Here is a 21,353-nt window from a genome sequence, read left to right on the forward strand (position 1 = left end):
TTTTTTGAACAACCCAGGGCTGCTCCTAAAGCCTGGTGTCCGCAGGCGCCAGGACTGAGAGGGCTGTGGCCAAGGACGTCCCTGCCCTCTGTCTATTTCCTTGCTGACAGAGTCCTGCTCTTTCTTGTTCAGGTGGCCCAACCTCAAGGGAACGCGAAACTCCATTCCAGCCCGGGGAGAATGACGAATAGTGCCCAGCGCTTCCGAGTGAGTGGCTGATTTAGGGAGGGCATGTGAGGGAGGCTGGCCAGGGTCCTGTGGGAAAAGTTACCTTGCTCTTCAAGAACACGAGAGAGGCATCCCTCCTCTTTCTCGGGGTAGGGTTCCATCTGCACGTGACACCTGAGGCTGCTGCAGCCACTTTGGGCCTTAACGGCCAACATGCTGAGCACGCAGAACAGAAACATAGAAAAAAAACAGGGTCCCTTATGCAGTCACAAAAATACTGGACATCTTGTTATGTAACGAAAATAAATTTCCCTTTATGCTTTAAGCCAGTTGCATTAGGGTTTTCTGTCACTTGCAGCAAAAACCATCCTAAATGAAAAGACAGAAGTAGTGGCATCAAAAATCCCCAGATCTCCAGTTAATATACTTTGTGCATAAAGAAGTCAGTGTTTTCTGATGATGAGGAAACTCCCAACAATTGAAGAGTAAGTTCTTCACTGATAACAAAGGGCTTGCTCTCCCCAAGGCCAAAAATTAAAAAATGTAGCTCTACAATCTTTAAAGTGTCCCCTGAAAGCAAAGAATGTGAACTATATCTGGTCCTCAGGGCTGGTACACAATACTAAAAAACAGTCTGACAAACTGAAAACTCATTCTCCAATACGAGGCAATGAATCTGCCTAAATATCCAAATAATTAAGGACAGAGTCTCCTGTGATTCAACATGAGGCAGATCATAAAAGACACATACTCTCGCCACTCCAAGACCTTATTTATTGAACATAATTTCCTACAATGGAGTGAATAAATCCTATTTTCTAGAGTGCAACCGATCCTCAAACAAGATTTTACACACTGTCCTCCGACCTGATTTCAAGTAATTTATGCCTATTAAGTCATCAACAGACTTTTTATTCTAGACTTAAATTCAGGAACTACTAACATAAAGAAAAACTTGCAAATTCTTTTAAAGCTACAAAGCATAAAAAATGTCAGATAACTGAAAACTTGAGGGATTCTGGTTTCATTGTCATGAGCTAAACCAACATCAAAAAACAAAACAAAAAAAAAACCCTACCAGGAAGTGTTTTTGTTTTGTAACCTTCAAAGGTTTCCCTGGGGAAAACTTCATAAATGGTCCTCTTTTCCCCTGAGGCAAAAGCCCCCACCACCCGCACCATGGAGCACGCTGCTCCCTGCGAGGCCCAGGCCCGCAACTCAGCGGTGCTCTCTGCGCGTCTGAAACTGCGGTCTGAAATCCGCACAGCTCACATGTGCGCTGTGCAACAAAATCTCTGGCTATGGCTACAGTAACAGGATGGCTTTTAGGTTTAGACTAATAAAAAATACTTCTATTTAAAAAAAAATAATAACTAGACATCGTCTCCCGCCAATATCACAACAGCTTATTCGGGGACAAAAAAGCTTAGATAAATGATCTGCACGTTATAAAGATCTCACAAGTCTATCCATTCAAGTATATGAGGACTTCCAATCAAATGGAGACAACTGTATGTGAACAACAATTCAAAAAAGAGAAAAGAATGATTTTGTTTTGTAATTCACATCTCTCAGAGAAAGAAATTCTCTCTTGGTCCCCAGAAATGTTCCTGGATCCCTGAAGCACAACTCCCCTTGTCCTCGCGCAGCTTCTCCGAGACCTGCTGCGCACACCTCTCACAGGGCGGCAAGCGCTCCTTCCGCAGCAGACACATCCTTTCCCGTGGAAACCTAAGGCATGTAAATTCGGACCGCAGGAACAGCAAAGGATCTAATCGTCTAAAACCATGCTGAGACTAGGGACAAAAAAGGAGACATTTCCTGGGGTCACAGTGAAGATGAACAAGAAGGAACAAGCAGTGCGACACTAATCAAGAACGAAGGTGTGTTCCCAGTCCCCCCAGTCCCCGTGTGGGAGGCATGTCAGGAAGGCCTTATTTTGAAACCCTCAGGCCAGAATCAGCCTCCCACAGGAGTTCCCTTCGAGCTCCTGGACAGCAGTCTGATTGGGGACAGCAGTCTAATCGGGGGTCAGCAGCAGCCTCTGCAGAGCATAAGCAGGATAGAACCTGCTCTCCTCACGGCTGCATCGGTCACTCGGGAAGCCCCGGAGGAAAGCGATGCCCAGCGCTACCGCCAAGCTGCTGCCTGCACTTAGGGAGCCTCCCTGCACTTAGGGAGCCTCGAGAAGACCCCATCTGTAGGCATGACCTGACTGCACCCACCAGACAAACAACAGTCTAGCTGCTCCTGCTCCGGGCTGTCACTGCGAAGGTGCTGTGGCTTCTCCTGCAACAGCACTGCCTTCAGCCTCTTCAGCCTCTTCACCCTCAGCAGCCCTCCGAGCTATTCAGCTGCCAGGGCCACCAAGAGGGTCGTGGTCACCACAGTATTCCAATCGCACTGTGCAGCACGGGCAGCAGCACTAATAACGCTCCATGTACAGTGGCAGCCATCCTAGGGGCTTCCTATACAGCAACCAAGGAACCAAGTACGATGCCAACCAGCAAGACAGCAAGTACCTTCTCCCTGTCACACGTGACCAAGGGTCTGAGCAGTAAAAAGTATTATTGGACCACACCAGAAAAACCCCACCGAATCCCCCCATCCCACCCCACCCCACCGAGACCATCAATGTGGCCGAAGTAACATCTTAACAGACCTGTTTCAGTACATCCAGCAGAGCTACTCAAATTTGTACGGTACAGATCAACATGTGTAAAGTCTACAGGACTATTCTGTCATTCCCCTCCCTCCCAGCAGTATTAGAAACTTTTTACAAAATGATTTGAGAGAGGGAGAGGGAGAGAGAAACACTGATTTGTTGTTCCACTTACGCATTCACTGGTTGCTTCTTAAATGTGCCCCAACTGGAGATCAACCTCGCAACCTTGGCACGTTGGTACAACTGAGCCAGGGCCAGTATTAGAAACGTCTGGCCCACCAGTGACTGTAAACCCAAGGGAAGGAAAAGCGCATACTAACCAAGGGTCTCCCCAGGCAGGGAACCATGGCCGTCTAGGAGAAAGAGGGCTGCTAAGCAAGAAGGGCTGTAAGTTCTGGGCAGAGGGAAACGTCAGTGGAGGCCAATGTTTTACCACGTTTCCTCCTGGAACCTGTCATCCGAGAGCTGTGCCACTACAGAAATGATGGCCACGTTTTGCCTTTCTGCATAGACCTAGTCTCACGCAAATGTGTTCCCAATCACCTGTACGCCTGTTTTCCTAGTGGCGCTCATGAAAGTTTCCTCCGGAAAGGCGAGATCCCTACAGACACCTCTGAGCTGGCACACAGCGGCTTCCTGGGGGCCAAGGAGAGGCGTGGCAGGTGGCACCCGAGCATTACACAGCAGCCACCTTAGTTCCACCGCCCAGGCACGTCTCGGGCAGACCCAGGCCCCACAGGTCTGGGGGAACTCAGGAGCTGCCACCCCTGTTTCTAAGACTAGCAGAGAACGGACACGTATTAAAAGCACCTACAGGGACAAAGAGGCTCCCACTTTCCCAGTCATCCTGATGGCCTTTTGCTGTGACTGACAAACGTTCAAAAAGTGAAAAGCAATTACGATGGGATACAATTTCTGCACAGCCTAACTCTGACATGCAGGCCTGAAGTGGCATTTGCCCGACCTGAGTTGAAGGGAAATTCACCATTTCCTTTCCTCTCTACCCATTTTTTCCTTGCCAGAAGTAGGGTACTTTTTTCCTTTGAGACATTAAAGAGTATTAACAGGAAATAACTACAAGGAGGCTTTTAAGAAGGATCCTCAGGAAACTGTCTTAGTCCTTTTGGGCTACTATGACAGAATGCCTTATTCTGGATGGCTTACAAACAACAGAAATTTCTTTCTCATGGTTTTGGAGGCTGCAAAGTTCAAGATCAAGGCACTAGCAGGTCTGGTGTCTGGGTAGTGACCATCTCCTCGCCTGGTAGGATGGGATGTGGGAGCTCTAAGGGGCCAGGCCTCTTTTACGAGGACACCACCCAAGGACCTGAGGCCCCACCTCCTAACACGCTGACGAGGAGGGTTAGGTTCGAACGCGTGAAGGGGAGTGACAGACCGGGGTCTATGGCAGAAATGCAGGTCAGTGTTTAAAGCTCTGCTGCCAGACTACCCGTTCCCTCTCCGATGAGGCTTCAGCGTTTCTGTGATGACTTTGCAAGGTATTGGGTGAGAAAGACTGTTTTTTTTTTTAAAGAAGGATCTTGCACATTTCTATGGAATAGCTTGTAGCATTGCGTGTACTGGACTGAAAATTATTTTACTTTTAAAGGTTTAAAAATAAGAAAATGCTCACTGGGGAAGCCTGATACATTTCAGTATTTAGTAGCAGAAGGTCTTCTATAATGAACATAATCTTGAAACGTGAAAATTAATCAACATCATCTAGTATTTTTGCATTAGGGCCGACGAGGCCACTGTGCTTTGACTACTATGTCTCTTTATATTGGGTTGTTTGCAATAGGGTATGAATCAGGCCCAGGGCGAAGGGAAGGGAGTACACAGCACCAAGCTAGGCTTTAGTTTGCCAAAACAGACACTTTGAACACGATTGAGGCTGGGGCCCTGGCTGGTATCACTCAGTGGATTGAGCATTGGCCTGTGAACCAAAAGGTCGCTGGTTCAGTTCCCAGCCAGGGCACATGTGTGGGTTGAGGACTGGGTCCTGGGTTGAGGGCATGCAAGAGGCAACTGGTTGATGTATCTCTCACACATCGATGTTTCTTTCTCTTTCTCCCTCCCTTCCCTGTCTCTCTAAAAATAAATAAATAAAATCTCTAAAAAAAGAAAAAGAGCCCTGGCTGGTGTGGCTCAGTGGACTTGAGTGCCAGCCTGCGAACCAAAGGGTCGCCGGTTTGATTCCCAGTCAGGGCACATGCCTGGGTTGCAGACCAGGTCCCCAGTTGGGGGTGTGTAAGAGGTAACCAATTAATGTTTCTATCACACATCTATGTCTCTCCCTCTTGTTCTCCCTCCCTCCCCTTCTCTCTAAAAGTAAATAAAATCTTTAAAAAAATGAAAAAGGTGTAATACTTGAGGAAAATCAGCACAGGTTCCTCCACCAACATGGCTGCAGGAGTAGGAGGAACTGAAATAACAGAAGTTCTCTCCATAAATCCTGGCAATCGATGCTCAGACAGGAGTAACGTAGTTTGTTTTAATCTGTTACTTTGGATCACGAGAAGTTTATATTAAAGAGTTAAAATTTCACCATCTTATGAATGGACTACTCTCTCAGAGGTCATGGGGTTCCACTGCTCTGCAATGAGTTTGTGCATCACTTGCCACAGGCATCTTTATTTACTTGTCCTTTGTCTGCTTTAAAACACTTTGGTTCAAACTTTTACTGCATAAAGTAGGAAGGTTTTCTAAAATGAACTTGTTGAGATTCCGAAGTTTAGTTTTTCCCACTGGAAACAGCAACAAATGGAAATTTGCATTGCAAAGATATTACTTACATTAGGTTGGCTGACTTTCTGCATATATTAACTAATTCCTTGAACATATAATTGAACTCCAAAAATGAACTGTCTCTAGTCAAGTAAAAATGAAGTTTCTGGTATTACTGAAATTTGTATATTGATTCGTTTTTCTTTTTCAAAGCAAAAGCTGTTAGAGAGGTGAAATGACTATCAGGTTTTTAAATGGCTTATAAGTTAATAAATGGGGTATTTAATTCCATAAAAAAATTAAAATGGATAAACTGCAGTGCAATGGGACACTCTGCAGAAACGAAAAAGAACCCACTGCTGCCACACACAACACGCGTGACTCTCACTGGCGAGATGTCGCACCGAGGAATCTAGACACTAAACAGGAATGTGGTGGGACTTTACTTATGTGATATAAAGACAATAATAGAGATTTCAATGACGGTTACTCTTGGAAAACACCAACTGAGGAGGAGGAGACGACACAGGCGGCGAGTGCGAGGGTGCCTGCTGCAGCATCGCTGTCCCCCGGGAGCGGGAGGCCACCGACATGGCTGTGACGTGGGAAACGGACCAACAACGGGCATGTTCATCCACTGCACAGCACTGGGTAACGATCGATGCACGTCAGCATGAATATATTTCAAAGCCAAATTGGAAAAAGCAAGTTTGGGAATGATATTTTCAGTATGATGCCATTGTAAATTTTTAATACATAAAACAACACATGATCTTGTGAACACGTATATGTACTTATTAACAAGGATAATGATATGGGGTGGAAGGATGTGTATCAATTTTAGAAGAAAGGAAAGGAGGGGGTTGATATCTAGGAAGAAAGGGAACACCTGCTCTATCCATATACTTTATTTCTTTTTTTTTTTTTAATCCTCACCTGAGGATATGTTTTTATTGATTTTAGAGAGAGAGGAAGGGAGAGTGGGAAGGGACAACAATGTGAGAAACATTGATCGATTGCCTCCTGTACACTCCCTGACTGGAGATCAAACCTGCAACCTAGGTACATGCCCTGATTGGGAACCGAACCCTCAGCCTTCTGGTGTATGGGACAGTGCTCCAAACCAACCGAGCCGTCTGGCCAGGGCAAAATTTTTATTTCTTTTTTAAAAGTTCAAAACAAATACGTTAAATGTTAACATTTTTAAATCTATTTGTCAAGCACATTAATATTGTACTATTCGCTGACCTCAGATTTCACTAAAAAACTGAAAGCCTTCACAGTGCTCACAGCCTGAAGCGAATCCACAGTAAACGACAGCACACGCTACCCGTGGTTCCGACACTTACCCTGTCAGCCTCCTGAGGGGAAGAAAAAGCTGGTCTGCTTCTTCACCCGGCCGCTGAGCACGAAGCTCCCGTCTTCCCATTACGCGGTCTCCTTGGCTGGTTCTCCGTCCTTGGTCCTTTTCTGTCTAGGTACGACTGCAATTCAGCCCTCTCTTGACCACCAAGTTCATAAAGACACCCACCTTCCTAATTGATCTAGGACAGCAATTTTCTACCTTTTTCATCTCATGGCACACATGACTAATTACTAGAATTCTGTGGTGTACCAAAAATATACTTTTTGCTGATCTGACAAAAAAAAGGTACAATTTTGATTCACTCACAGGGGATGGCTACTGTATTGGCTGCTATCTTTTTTTATTTGACAATCTAAAGGAAAAGAGGTCAGTGCTCCTGACTCAATACTGCATGTTTTAAAAATGCTCGTGGCACATCGGCTGAAAAATCACTGATCTAAGAAGTTTAAATTTAACATGGCCATGACAGAACGCATTGCCCCACCCCCAAACTTCCACTTACAGTCTGGCCCATCCCCAGCTCAATTTTTTTACAGTTGCTCTCACCGGAAGCCTGGCAGCCATTCCTCACTCCTCTCTCGCACACCACGTGTCATGTAACCCTACTGACCCTCTCTCCAGAACATCTCCAGATCAACCACCTCTCCCCGCCACCCACGCTCCGCCCTGGCGTGGTCACCAGCATCTCCCTCATCTCCTGCTGGCGCCCGGCTTCCACCGTGGCCTTCCTACAGTCTCCGCACGGCAGCCACAAGAGCTCCATTACATGGAGGGTCAGGGTATGTGACTTTTTGGCTCAAAATCCTGCAATCTCACTGCATCACACCCAAAGTCAAAGTCCATCTCCCTCACGGGGCGGACAAGATCCCAGAAAATCTGCATCCCCCCCCCCCCCCCCCCCCGCCACCGCCTTCTCTCTGATCTGACAGCCTAGCCCCCTCCCCCGCCCACCGCCCCGCATGTGACCACAGTCCAGCTGCACTACCGAGACACACAGGCAGCTCTGACCCTCTACGGTCTTTGCGCCAGCCCTTCCCTCTGCCTGGACCATTCTCCCCCCACATTCCTACACAGCTAACTCACTCACGTCCTTCAAAGAATCAGCTCCAATGTCTCTTTCTCAATGAGCTCTAACCTCCCTAAGTTTAAACTACAAACCCACCTGTATCCTCTGTCCCCCTTAATCTGCTCTACCTTTTTTTCATGGTATTTACCCCCTTCTGACACATTATATATTTTATTTATCAACAATGTGTCTATTTTTATGATGTCAGCTCCATGAAGGAAAGGCTCTTTGTTTAGTTCACTATATATTATCCTAAATGCCTGCCAGTGTCTAGCACAGGATAGCCACACAATAAAACACAGCTAGGTAAATGTATATAGGTATGTATATGATCTTTGTAGCAGATGTATATAGTAGAAGTATATAACATATAAAAAATGTTTATGGAGGACAAGTTCTTTTTTTTACTCAAGACTGTAAATCAAAAAAGTTCCCAGACTAATCTAGGGCTACCAGAACCATCGCAAAGAGGGGGCTTTATGGGGAACACAGCGTAATGGCCACAGGACAGAACTCCAAATCAACAAACAAAGAAAATGCAAAATGTTGCATTTCAACTCTGAAAGGAGGATATGTGAAAGAAAAACAGTTTTAACTGTACTAGGATAAGAAGAGTAACAACAGAAAATAAGTAAGATACAGAAGGAAAAAGAAGATAGCCCATGAGGAGGAGGATTAGACAGGTTTTATTAATAACACAAAAGAGAAACAAGGGGGGGGGGAATTAGGCAAACATACAAATAATCTCCCTAATAAAGAACTCCAACCAAATTTAGAAAATACAATGTAAGTTTGTTTGTTTTAATTCAACAACAGAGTAAGCCTAGAAAGTGGCAAAGAATAAAAGCCCTGGCAAAGAGAGAGAAACTGCAATCAGATATGGTAGTGAACAAGGTCAGGACTATTTTAAGAACTAGAAAGGCTCTGTCACCACAGCAAGAGCAAGACAATACCCGGTCACCAGCTTCCTCAGGCGGGCAGGCTCAGACACACACTCCGAATGCCGATCAGCAGACATGCACTCTAAGAAGCCTTGTTAGAATTCCGAATTCTGTGGTCAACATACTTTTATAGGCTTATATTAACCACTTGAGTTTGACATGCAATCTTTGAGAGAAGCATGTCTGCCCTGGCTGGTGTGGATCTGTGGCCACACCAATCTGCAAACCAAAAGGCTGCCAGTTCGACTCCCAGTCAGGGCACATGCCTGGGTTGCGGGCCAGGTCCCCACCTGGGGGCGTGCAAGAGGCAACTGATAGACGTATCTCTTGCACATAGAGGTTTCTCTCCCTTTTCCCCCTCTCTAAAAATAAATAAAATCTTAAAAAAATAAAAATAAAGAAAAGCATCCTTGGTGCCTTCACATTCCATAGGTATACTTGCAAATTTCCTCAGGTTTTCATTAAAAAGTTTACAAATCCAGTATTTCTACTACCTCTTCTAAAATTAATCATATCCACTTAAGCTCTAAAAGTATAATGACGAAATATCTTGTCCTTTAAAAATCATATGAAATTTATTTAGTGTTTTTAAAATTAAATTTAAACTTGCTAAGTCTCAGGAATGCCAAATCAATTCTGATAATGATGTGTCTTCAGTTTGTTTTTTACTCTCTGATATAATCCAAGGTCAAAATAGCAAAATCACTCAACTAGAAAGAACACCACTGACTGATAAGTCGTTCTAATAGAAAAGAACCACACACAAAATTCGGGCTGTGTATAGCTCTGGAGTTTACGAAAACTAATTTCTAATTAATTTCAGAAATCGTTAAGCCGATATAGACTCTGAGAGGAAAAAGATACCGAAATACCCTCAAATTCATGGACAAAAAAAGAACTACAGCAGAAAACCTGAAGCTTACTTGTTCTTTAAAGCACATAACCAAGGGGACAGAGCACCTCGTTGCCGCCCGGCCCACTCTGGCTTCACCTGCAAGACCACAGCACTAACGCAGATGCCTGCGTACTGCGGCGGGGGGAGGGGGGGCGAGGGGGGGCGAGGGCACAGTCCTCCTGCCCCGCCCCACGGACAGGGCTGCTCCAGCAGATGCTCACGCAACTCCCCTTGGAGGAGGGGATTAGAAGGAAGGCTTTTGACATAAGCAGGGCAGCCAACCTGAGCCCGCCCTCCCCATCTACCAAAGACTGGCACACCCCTCGCCTGGAAAGCAAAGTGTGTGCTGAGGCCTGGGGCCACGTGGGAGGTCTGAAACATGGAGAAGGGAAAAAGGCTTACAGGTATCTATTCTGTTGTTTGTTCTTTGAGAAGAGATGACGAATTGTTTAGACTCCTGGGTCCTATCCCAGGATCAAGCGATACAGTGGCATCCTCCCGAGAATGCGGGCCTGAGAGCAGCCAGGGAGCAAGGAGGGGTGGAAACCTGGCGGGAGGCCTGAGATGTGCCAGCCCAGCAAGACACGGCCAGAACAGCATTAATTTAGGACAAAGAAAAAAGTTAGAAGCCAGTGAACCCCTTTCCTGTTTTTACTGGATTTCTAAAGAACAGAAACCTGTGCTACAGCACGTGCACACGTGCGTGTGTGTGTGTGTGTGAGCGTGCGTGCGCGCACACAAAAACAAAGATGCTTTTGAAAACCCCTCTCTGAACTGTGCTGAAATGAATGAAAAAAAGGGGGATTGAGGACAGAATTTTAAACACAGGTCCCAAGTGACACAGAGAAAATCGAAATGAGAAGACCAGAAGGAAGGAGAAACAGAGGTATGTGTTGGGATCGGTGACGGCTTCTTTAACCCCGGGGAGCTGGGTGGCTAGTGACCCCTGACTGTTCAGCCCCCGCAGGTGGAAATGGTTTCCAAGGGATGGAAGAGGACAGCACTTGTTTTTCTTTCCCCTCTTTTTGGGAGCCAGGTATTTAAGGAACTCTTTATCAGGTCACTAGCTAACTGCAGAGATAACTGAACAAAAACTTCAATGACCACATACATACAACAGGAATAAACATTTTCAAAATTAGTTTGGAAATGTCACAAACAGAAGGCTCTAGCAATCAATGAGCAAAACCCAGCCAACACCTGAGGAATGGAAGAATCAGATTTCCACAGTTACCAGAACACCAAACTCAAATGCCCTATTTTAACAAAATAAATAAATAAATAAATAAATCACAAAACACACAGAGAAAAATAAAATTAATGCCCATAATATAGGGAAAGAGACTTTGGCCCACGGGGGGAAAATTCCCTGACGAAGCCAAGACTTTGGAATTAGTATTAGTCAAAGATGTTCAATCAACAGTATAAATATACTCAATGGGTTAAAGAAAACCACCGACAAAGGAAATCAGAAAATTGATATATGAACAAAATGAAAATTTCAATGAACAACAGAAGTTATAAAAAGGAACCACACACTCTACAGCTGCAAAGAACTATAACTGAATGCAAAAAAGCACTAGAGGGGTTCAACAGCAGATCTGAGCACACATAAGGAGCGTCAGTGAGGCCTAAGGTAAGACAACTGAAATTATTTAGCCTGAGATGCAAAAAGTAACGAGCAAGGAAAAGAAAAGAGTCTGAGGGACTTGTGGGATACCACCAAATGTAATACATGCATTACATAAATTTCAAAAAGAGGTGAGAGAATAGAGAGCAGGAAAAAACGCTTAAAGGAATAATGGCCAAAACCTTTCTGAATCTGAGGAAAGATGTGAATATACATGTCCAAGAAATACATTTCCCCAGACAAGGGAAACAAAAGGAAAAAAAAAACAAACAAATGGAACTACATCAAATTAAAGGGCTTTTGCACAGCAAAGGAAACCATCGACAAAACTAAAAGACAACCTACTGTACAGGGGAAGACGTTTACCAAAAATACATCAGACAAGGGGTTAAAATCCAAAAAATATATAAAGAATCCAAGTAACTTAGACCAAAAAACCCCAAACAATCCAAGTAAAAGTTGGCAGAGGACCTGAACAGACATTTCTCCAGAGGACATACAGTTGGCCAAAAGACATACAAAAAGATGCTCACCATTACTAATTATGAGAGAAATGCAAGTAAAAACCACAATGAGGTATCAGCTCACTCCTGTCAGAATGGCTATATCATCAATTAATGAACAAACGAGTGTTGGCAAGGACATGGAGAAAAGGGTGCACTGTTGGTGGCATTGCAAATTGTTGCAGCCACTATATAAAAACAGTATGGAGGGTCCTTACAAAATTAAAAATGAGAACTCTCATACGACCCAGCAATTCCACCTCTGGGTATTTATCCAAAGAAATCCGAAACACTCAATTGAAAAGATATAGACAGTTCTATGTTCATCGTATTACTTACAATAGCCAAGATATGGAAGCAACCTAGATATCCTCCAACAGATGACTGGATGAAGATGTGGTACATGTATACAATGGAATGTTACTCAGCCATAAAAACGAATGAAATCTTACCATTTGCGACAACAGGGGTGGACCCAGAGGGTATTATGCTAAGTCAAATAAGTCAGACAGAGAAAGATAAAATACCATACATTTTCACATATATGTGGAACCTAAAAATCAAAACAAACAAAACAGAAACAAACTCACAGATATAGAGAACTGACGGTTGCCAGGTGGGAGAGGGTCTGCTTGGGAGCTGGGTGAAAAAGGTAAAAGGATTAAAATGGACAAATGGGCAGTTAGAAAAGAGTCATGGAAATGTAAAGGACAGCATTTTTTACATAAGTGGAAAGTAGAGGTATCAGGGGATATAGTCAATAATATTGTAATAACTATGTATGGCATCAGGTCAATACTAGACATATTGGAGAGAATCACTTTTTAAGTATATAAATGTCTAATCACTAGACTGTGCACCTGAAACTGCTAATATTGATCGTCTCCCTGGCCAGCGTTGCTCAGATGATTGGAGCATCATCCCGCGGACTGAGGGGTCGCAAGTTCCGTCCTGGTCAGAGTGCACGATGAGGCAACCACTTGATGTCTCTCTCGCACATCAATGTTTCTTTCTTTCTCTCTCCCTCTTTCTCTCCCCCTTCCTCTCTCTCTAAAAAGCAATGAAAAAATATCCTCAGATGAGGATTTTTAAAAATGTTAATACTGAATGTCAACTGAAATTGAAAAAAATTCAAAATCTTTTAAAAGAAAATATCAATAAATCAGACTCAACAAAATTAAAAACTTCTGATCTTAAAAATACAGTATGAAAATAAACCGGCAAGCCACTAGGACTGAGAGAAAATATTCATGAAACGTGTAACTGGTATCTAAAATATGTAAAGATCTCCTAAAACTCAACAATAAAAATATAATAAGAGCTCCATCTTTTTAAATGGGCAAAATATCCGAACAAGTACTTCACAAAGGAAGCCAAACAAATGACAAATAAAGACAGGAAAAAGTGCCCAACATCTTTAGTAATCAAGTAAATGCAAATTAAACCCCAGTTAAATATCGCTATACTTTCACAAAAATGGCTAAAATTAAAAACACAGACAACACACTAAATGTTGCTAAGAATTCTTATATATTATTGGTGGGACTGTAAAATGGTACAACTATTTAAATGTGTTAAAGCTTATAAAACTAGACATACATCTACCCTATGATCCAGCAATTCTACTCCCTTCAAAAGAAATGAATGTATGGATGTTCCCCAAAAACACTTGTACAAAAATGTTCACAGAAGCTTCATTCCTAAGTGAAACACTGGGAACAGTCCAGATTTCCACCCACAGAAGAGCAAGTGAACTGGGGTGTAACGAAATACAACACAGCAGAAAACAACGAACTACTACTACTGAGAAAACAGCGTGAATCAATTCCCCAAAAAGAAGTCTTATACAAGAGCACATGTAGTGTGATTCCATTAATATGAAATTTTAAAACAGGCCAGGCCAATCTGTGATAAAGAAAAAAGTCAGAGCGGAAGTTATCGCTGGCTGGAACAGAACAGCAGTTTAATCCCTATACTAAACACATCTTTAAAATAAGGTGGTAGTAACAAGTATTCTTTTGAGAAAATACTATTAAATTGTTATTAACTTGTTTATATAAATAGCTTACCAGTCATCGATGCATTTACCTCCTGGCTCCAAACTCAAACACTGTCACCTGCTCTGCAAAAAGGGAGCCGAACCCATCCCATGTCGTTCCTTTGCCAGCTGCTGTGGACACGGGACAGACACTGCAAAATGAAGAGCCTTCTCCACCTGGCTCCAGCATGCTCCTCCACCAGGCCCCGCTGCCCAGTTAGCTCCCCGAAGTGCCAGCCATTGCGGGCGCCTGCTCTGTGGCCAGCAGCACCCAGTGGCCAGCAGCTCCCCCGACGCCTCAAGCAGTTTTGTGGCAGAACGCTTCCGACAAGACCCCGCTCCGTAAACAGTGCTCTCCAATGTCCTAGAAGGTGGACTTCCAACAAGTGCTGGACTAAGAAGGGTACATTTCCAGCATGAGCTATAAGCGTGACAGCGCAATGACTCTCTCTGCCACCCGGTGAGGTCGGCCACCCTCTCCTCGGACGGGACATGGACCTCAGCCCTGGGAGACTGTCTTCCTCGAGGGCTCCACAGCAGCCCAGGGGCAGCAGCTGCTCCCACATGTGCTGTTCCTGTTGTTTAGAGTTCTCTCTGCTTCCTACCAGCCAGTCCCTCATTACCCCAATACCCTGTTACAGTTAGTAATTCTTTCTATTAAACTTTACCCATTCAAATTATTGTGTGGTTTCAGTTCCTTCGAATGTAAAATGAATGTACCACTACATGTCTCACAGGGCTATTAAAAAAGAAATTCCTGCCCTAGCCAATGTGGCTTAGTTGGTTGGAGCATCAACCCATAGCCGAAAGGCCACGGGTTTGATCCCTGGTCCGGGCACAAAAAAATTATTTTAGCAGCTTCATAAGAATCAAGTTAATTCTTTAAGAGATTTGGAAAGCTTTAAAAGAGAATTCTGATAACCAAGTTTTTGACAAAGAACCCAGTAGTCACTGAACACTGGTCCAAGAAGTCAATGGTGAAAGAGAATGCAATATGCCAAACAGAGCTATAAATCGGCAAAATGTGTAAATGATTTTTAATGGCGGGGGGAGGGGGTGGGTGGATTTAAGTGATGAATACTCCGCACCAAAACCAAGCGTGCTGCTCCCGAAAATTAAAATCTAGGACACCAGCAAGGACCCTCTAGTTGGTGCTGTTTTCAAATACCACACATAAAAGGTCATCAGACAAGGAAGCCTCAAGCTTTAAAAAGTTAAATGTGAATTAAAATTAAAGTTTTAAAGCCCCAAACTGTGTCCCACATGACCAGCAGCGTGAGGAGGCAGCGCCCGCCGCGGCAGCCGGGCCCGGACGCCACAGAGGTGCACACGGCCTGCCGGGCCGCAGCTGAGGGTGAACTGAGGGAGCCCCGTGCACGGCCAAGGAGCCTCCCGGCCTGCATCGAGGATCGGAATTCTAGCAACACGACAGATTCAAAAGTAAATTCTAAAGCAAGCAGAACCCTCCACCGAGAAACTTGTGGCTGCTTGCAACAGTTCCTGGTCACTTCAGCTTCTAACCTCAAGGGAGTATCCAGCAGTTCTTGATTCGGTACGGACAGATCTGGAAACCTGTACACACAGAGACTTGTACGAGAACATTTACTGCACCTTTATCAATCATAGCCAAACACTAGAAGCAACCCAAATCCCCACCAGCAAATGATATAGCCATAAAGCTGAACACCGCTCAGCAGCACAGAAGAGCAACTACAGCAAAGAGGGTCAATCTCGAGGAGGAAGCCGGACGCAGCGGACCACACACCCGACTCTCACCACTTAGACCGCTGTGTGTTACAGCGTCGCTGCGAACACCAAGGGAGCACAGCACCGAGCCTCTGCTCCTGGGGAAATGCAGGGTTAGGTTTCTGGGAGGCTCTCGTCACACTTCTGTCAGCCCATCAATACACAGCCTTCCACACCGACATCCATGTTGTACAGTACATAACCTGTTGTTTTTTTGTTTATAAACACTTTACTTTGTATTGTCAGCTCACTAACGCTGAACTCACAGCCAGCGGCCCTATACCTCCTGCCTGAACAAACTCGGCCAGCCTGCCTGTTCTTCCCACGGCACAGCCTGGGCTCTGGAAGATTAGACAGCACCTCGGCGCCACGCCTGGGAGCCATTTTAGGTAGTGAATTCACCAAAAAACACACAAAAATATGAAAAACCACGACGCTTGATACACCGCTAAAAGGACGCTTGTTTGCAGTATAAGGGCTAAAACAAGAAAGCAGATGTCACCTCGTCCCACCCCAGGCGGGACCGTGCACATCAGGCAATTCAAAATTTTTCCCATTTCCAGTCAGCAGTTTTCTTTGACCAGTGAAATGACTCAAATTTTCTTAATTCATTGCCAAATTTAAAAATCAGGAGATGTGACATAAAAATCCAGATTGCTGGTTATCTTAAAAAAAAAAAAAAAAAGTCACAAGATCTGTTAACACGAGAGCTGCTGGCTGGCACTGAGCAAGGATGACCTTTCAGAGGGGCCGCGGGGGCTAGTCCGCGCAAGTCCCACCAGGCCCACCGCCCCTCGCCCCGCCGCCTGCCCGCGGGCCCCAGACGGAGCGTGTTCACCGCCAACCCAGATGTCGACGATATCTCACTGACCAGAAAAAGGTACAAATCAGGATGTAGAACATAATCTCATTTTTTTTTTAAGATTTTATTTATTTTAGAGAGGGGGAGGGAGGGAAAAAGAGACGAAGAGAAACATTAATGTGTGAGAGAAACACAGACTGGTTGCCTCTTGCATGGCCCCTGGTGGGGCCCCGCCCACAACCCAGGCCGGCCGCCGGCATGGGACTCCCATTTAGCAGACTGACGCTCAATGCACAGAGCCACCCCAGCCAAGACCCTCATCTCATTTTTGTAAGTTACACGACAGGGAAAAAAGGTCTGGTTATATATTAATGGTGAAGTGATGGGTGATCCTTTGTTTTTATTTCTTCTTGTTACTCATATATTATCTTTTTTTAAAACTAGTGAATATATATTACTTATATAAAAGCTATTTTTACTAACTACTTTGAGCTCAAATTCACACATACAAGTCACCCATTTAAAGTGGACAATGTAATGGTTTTTAGTGTATGTGCACGTTGGTGCGACCATCTCTACAATTTTCGAACATACTCATCACCTCAAAAAGAAATTCCTTACCCTTCAGCTCTCATTCCCCCGTCCTCTCCTCCACCCCCAAGCCCTCCGCAACCAATGATCTACTTCCTAGCTCTGTAAATGTGGCTGGTCTGGACATTCAGGCGAATGGAACTACATAATAGGTGACCTTGTGTGTCTGGTGTCTTCCCCCTAAGCATGATTTCCTCCATCCATGTTGTGGCAGGTGTCAGCACTACATTCTTTTTTATTGTTAAATAATACTCCATTTCATGTATACACCCCATTTCATTTATCCATTATCAGCTGATAGACATTTAGGCTGTTTCTCCCTTTGGCTATCATGAATAATGCTGCTATAAACATTCATACACAGGCTTTTGTGTGGACATATTTCCATTTCTCTTGAGGAAATAATTAAAAGTGGGATTGCTGAGTTGTACGGAAACTCTATGTTTAACCATTTAAAGAACTGCCAGCCTGTTTTCCAAAGTGGCTGCATCATTTCATGGTCTCGCCAGCTGTGGACAAGGGCTCTGATCCGACTTTTCCACGCCCTCACCGAACTTGTCATTATCTGACTTTCTGATTAGAGAATGAGTTGTCTGCAAGAGTTCATTCAATCATAACACGCCCAGATTTTTACAGACTTCAAGGTGTTCTTCACTGACATCACATTTTAGACTTGAAAAGAGCCTAGTCCTAAGCCTGCTCCCCAGCCTGCCTAGCTTCAGTAAGACGAGGGAACAAGAACAAGCAAGCCACACTCCCACCGAGAAATAAAACTTTTACAGAAGAGATCAGAAGCGGATTTTCTATGCACTCAACAAAACAAAGTCCCTAATAGGGATCCAACACTGAAGTAAACATGTGTTCCCATCAAAACGCATTTGTAATGACTTCTACAATAAATATAACTTCAAGCTACAGCAGCAAACATAGAGTTTTGATCACCTTTCATAAAAGAACGAAGATGTCTTAGGTTTTCTCATTCAGAATCCATTGCTCAACTCCTGCTGTAGTAGTAGAACACAAGTAAAATCTGATTTAAAATTGGGGCAAAAGCACAGATTCGCTGGTACAAGCATACAAAATGCCTGACTGAGCCCGGGCCAGGCAGCTCAGCTGGTTAGAGTGCTCTCCCAATACGCCAAGGTTGCAGGTTTGATCTGTGGTCAGGGCACATATAAGACTCAGCCAGTGACGGCTGACTGCTCCCTCGCCCCGAAGCCAGAGAAGGCGCCTTTCCCCATCTCTGCCCGTCACTGCTCCTGACCCTCCGGGCAGGAGTGGGAGGAGTGCAAGCCGCATACACCACCGACGCACACTTACGGCCACCCAAGCCGGCAGTGAGCTCGAGCACCAACCAAAAAGAGGGTCTAAGACTCTCGGCACCCAGTGCCACGCTCACCCAACACATTTTTTCCAAGAGCCAAAACTGGCATCTTAGGAAGGGGGTGAGGCCACACAGCCACTTCTGAGATGCACAATTACTGGTTTCAGGCCTCAGTTCTGCACTTGAAGCAAGTTCTGCCTCTGTTCCATGGCACTGACCACTAGGCCTCCATAGGCACTAGAGTGGACTTGTGCTACCATTTCAGGCAGGGTGGGAGGTGGGGCTCTGCGGCCACCAAACCGCCATTCCTGCTTGCCCACTCCCTCTGCTGTTTAATTACAGAGGATGTTTCCAACTCAGACAAATTTAGCACATTTTCGTAAACATTTAGTCCTAATACCATATGCAGGTGCATGAATACACAAAAATACAGCCTCTGTCGAAAAGGGGTTGAGGCTTATCAGAGGAAACAAAAGATTATTTTTAAAAGAGCAAATACTATTTTGTTTTTGTGTAAGGGCAACAAATGCTCCTGCGGTTCAGAGGGAGGAGAGCATCCCCAGGGGCCGGGACAGTTGCGGTGTGTTTTGCAAAAGTGGGGAAGGACCTGAGCTGGGCTCTGCAGAAAGGAGACGTGGAGCTGAAGGAAAAGGATATTCCAAAGGAGGCAAAACCACTGGAGTCAGCTAGTAAGTGATTTGTGTAGGGAAATAACACACACAAGGAGTATGCTTAGCAAACCATTCGCTTGGGGGGATTAGGATAAGCCCTGGAGGGGTGGGCGGAGGGCAGCTGGCCAGCAGCACCTTGAATGCCACCTCGGGACGCCAGATCTCATTCCACAAACCTAGAGCAGTTTCGACTTGAGTGCAGGCTCTCCACAGCCTGGGAAGTGTGCCTGTTGCTCATAAGAATTAAAAGGGCTGATATTCACAGTTGAATTACATAAAGACAAAGAAGTTTAAGTGGACGGAGGACCCGCTATTAAAACATTCTTACTTATTTTGCACTTAGAAACGCCCAACACAAAAGTACTACTATTAGCTACCTTGGGGTAATACCATACTGAATCAAGCATCATTCACTGCTCATAAATACTACTCATCAGGGTGTAAGAGCATTAGACAAAGGCAGTAAAAGTTCTTGGATATTCTATAATGTCCTTGGGACAGCAAAAGTTAGTGCTTAGCACTACGGAGAGTGTCCTGCAATTTCTGCATCCCAGAGAGGTCCTAAACAAGCCAGGAGCCTAAGCGGGGGCTAGTTTAACAAAAACCAGCAAGAATTTAACCCAGTGTCTGCCTTAAACTTGCAAAGGGAGCGTTACTCAAAGGGTGGGCGAAGTTGATTAACTTGGGACAATTCTGAGAAGCTTCTAATATTTTAGTGTCTCCTTTTCTTACCAAGAGCTGCCCAGAGAACTGGTCTTACCAAGATCAAAATTCACTCAAGATTTTTTAAAAAATGGCCAGAAGGAAGGCAGTGAAATATATACCTAGACGACTCAACTTCTCCCTCTTCTCACAAGCAAGGCAACCAGCAAGCAACAGGCCGGCAGCCTTCTCTGGTTTCAGCATCTGTTCTCCAAAAGGATCTCCTGACCAAGGAGCTGGTTTCTTTCAAAATTAAACATTCTGAAGTTGACAAGATCCTGACCCCAGTGCACAAAGTATTGTTGCTTGACTTCTTAGTGGTCTCACGCAGGCTTTTTATGTGACCAAATTCAAGAAGCCCTTGTGGAGAAGCCAAGGGACAGAGGGAAAGAGAAATGTGTCTTGGAGCACTCAGAACTCTTCCACACACCCAGGCCAGGGTCTCTAACCCTCCCACCCGGGGCAGGAAGAGGGCCTGGGACGGTCTGTTTTCCTTGGGCAAGATACGTGTAGTCTGATAAAAGTTAACTTGGCAGTTCCATACCATCCACAAGGATAGAAAGTTTCACCTCTTTTCCTGATTCTAACACACTCCTGGATTTCCTTTGTCTCATTACATTAGGAAAACATCTCTTCAGTAAGTAAAATCAACCAAGACATCACCGTAATACTTTCTCCTAGAGCAAAAAGAGGAGGACCTTCCCACCACTCCAAAAGTGGTGGTAGAGAACCAAAGAAATTATGTCCCAAAATACAATTCGGGCATCACGGACATTTAACCAGGCCCACATCAGGGAAGAAGCAAACGGTGAGCTCCGAGGAGCACAGAGGCAGGCGCCGGGGAGAAGGCCTTCGCCCTGCCAAAATCACACGGGCCTGCCTGGTTCGCGGGCTTTCGCCTGCTTCGTGGGGCTTTCGCCTCTTTCGTCTTGTCTCAGCCTCAGGCCGCCTGAAAATCACTCGCGGGAGCGAGATCTAAGAGAGAAGTACGGATATTTCTCACCCGGGAGCAACACAACGCCCCGGAGAGCATCAGGCTGGCACCGGACGTGGTTCAGTGCTGTGGACCAGCGGAGCCCAGGGCTTCGGTCAGAGAAACTACTTTCCCGCTACCCAGCGGGCAGTCCCTCGAGCGCGGGACTCTTAGACCGCCACCCCGAAGCCGTCCCCGCGACCTCGGCGCCAGCATCTGAGAAGCTCCACGGGCGGCCGCTCAGGACACTCGAGCGACGTTCAAGTGATGCTCTAGGGATATCTCAGTCCTGTGCGCACCCGCTCCAACCCCGCGCCCGCCGCTGCCCGCCCCGCGGCCGTCAGGCCAGTCTATCGGCCCGGGTCCTGTCACTCACCAGCCCGGCCTGGGCAGCGGGCGCCCACGGCTCCCCACGGGAGCTGGGCCCCCCGGGCCTCCAGGTTTCGGCCCGCCCCTATCAGGCAGGGCAGGTGGCTGAGCCCCGCACCAGCGGCCCCGCACCGGCCGCTCGGTCCAGCTCCTGGCGCTGCCCACTGAGTAGGATC

The 21,353-nt window shown here is 45.5% G+C and overlaps 1 protein-coding gene across 3 annotated transcripts in view; it reads right to left on the reverse strand.

Moving 5' to 3' along the window:
• IP6K1 (inositol hexakisphosphate kinase 1) overlaps window positions 1-21,353 on the reverse strand; it is a 38,614-nt gene extending 17,261 nt beyond the window's left edge. Inside the window, exon 1 of one of the 3 annotated variants that reach the window (XM_054594681.1) lies at window positions 21,185-21,353. The gene's annotated coding sequence lies outside the window, so the exon portion shown is untranslated. Of the gene's footprint in view, window positions 1-271; window positions 384-21,184 lie in introns of those variants that run through there. The other 2 variants (XM_054594682.1, XM_054594680.1) reach the window with 2 other exon arrangements.

This window comes from Pteronotus mesoamericanus, unplaced genomic scaffold (genome assembly GCF_021234165.1).
Source record: "Pteronotus mesoamericanus isolate MK-2021 breed Mesoamerican mustached bat unplaced genomic scaffold, CSHL_Meso_final scaffold_533, whole genome shotgun sequence".
Lineage (NCBI taxonomy): Eukaryota > Metazoa > Chordata > Mammalia > Chiroptera > Mormoopidae > Pteronotus > Pteronotus mesoamericanus.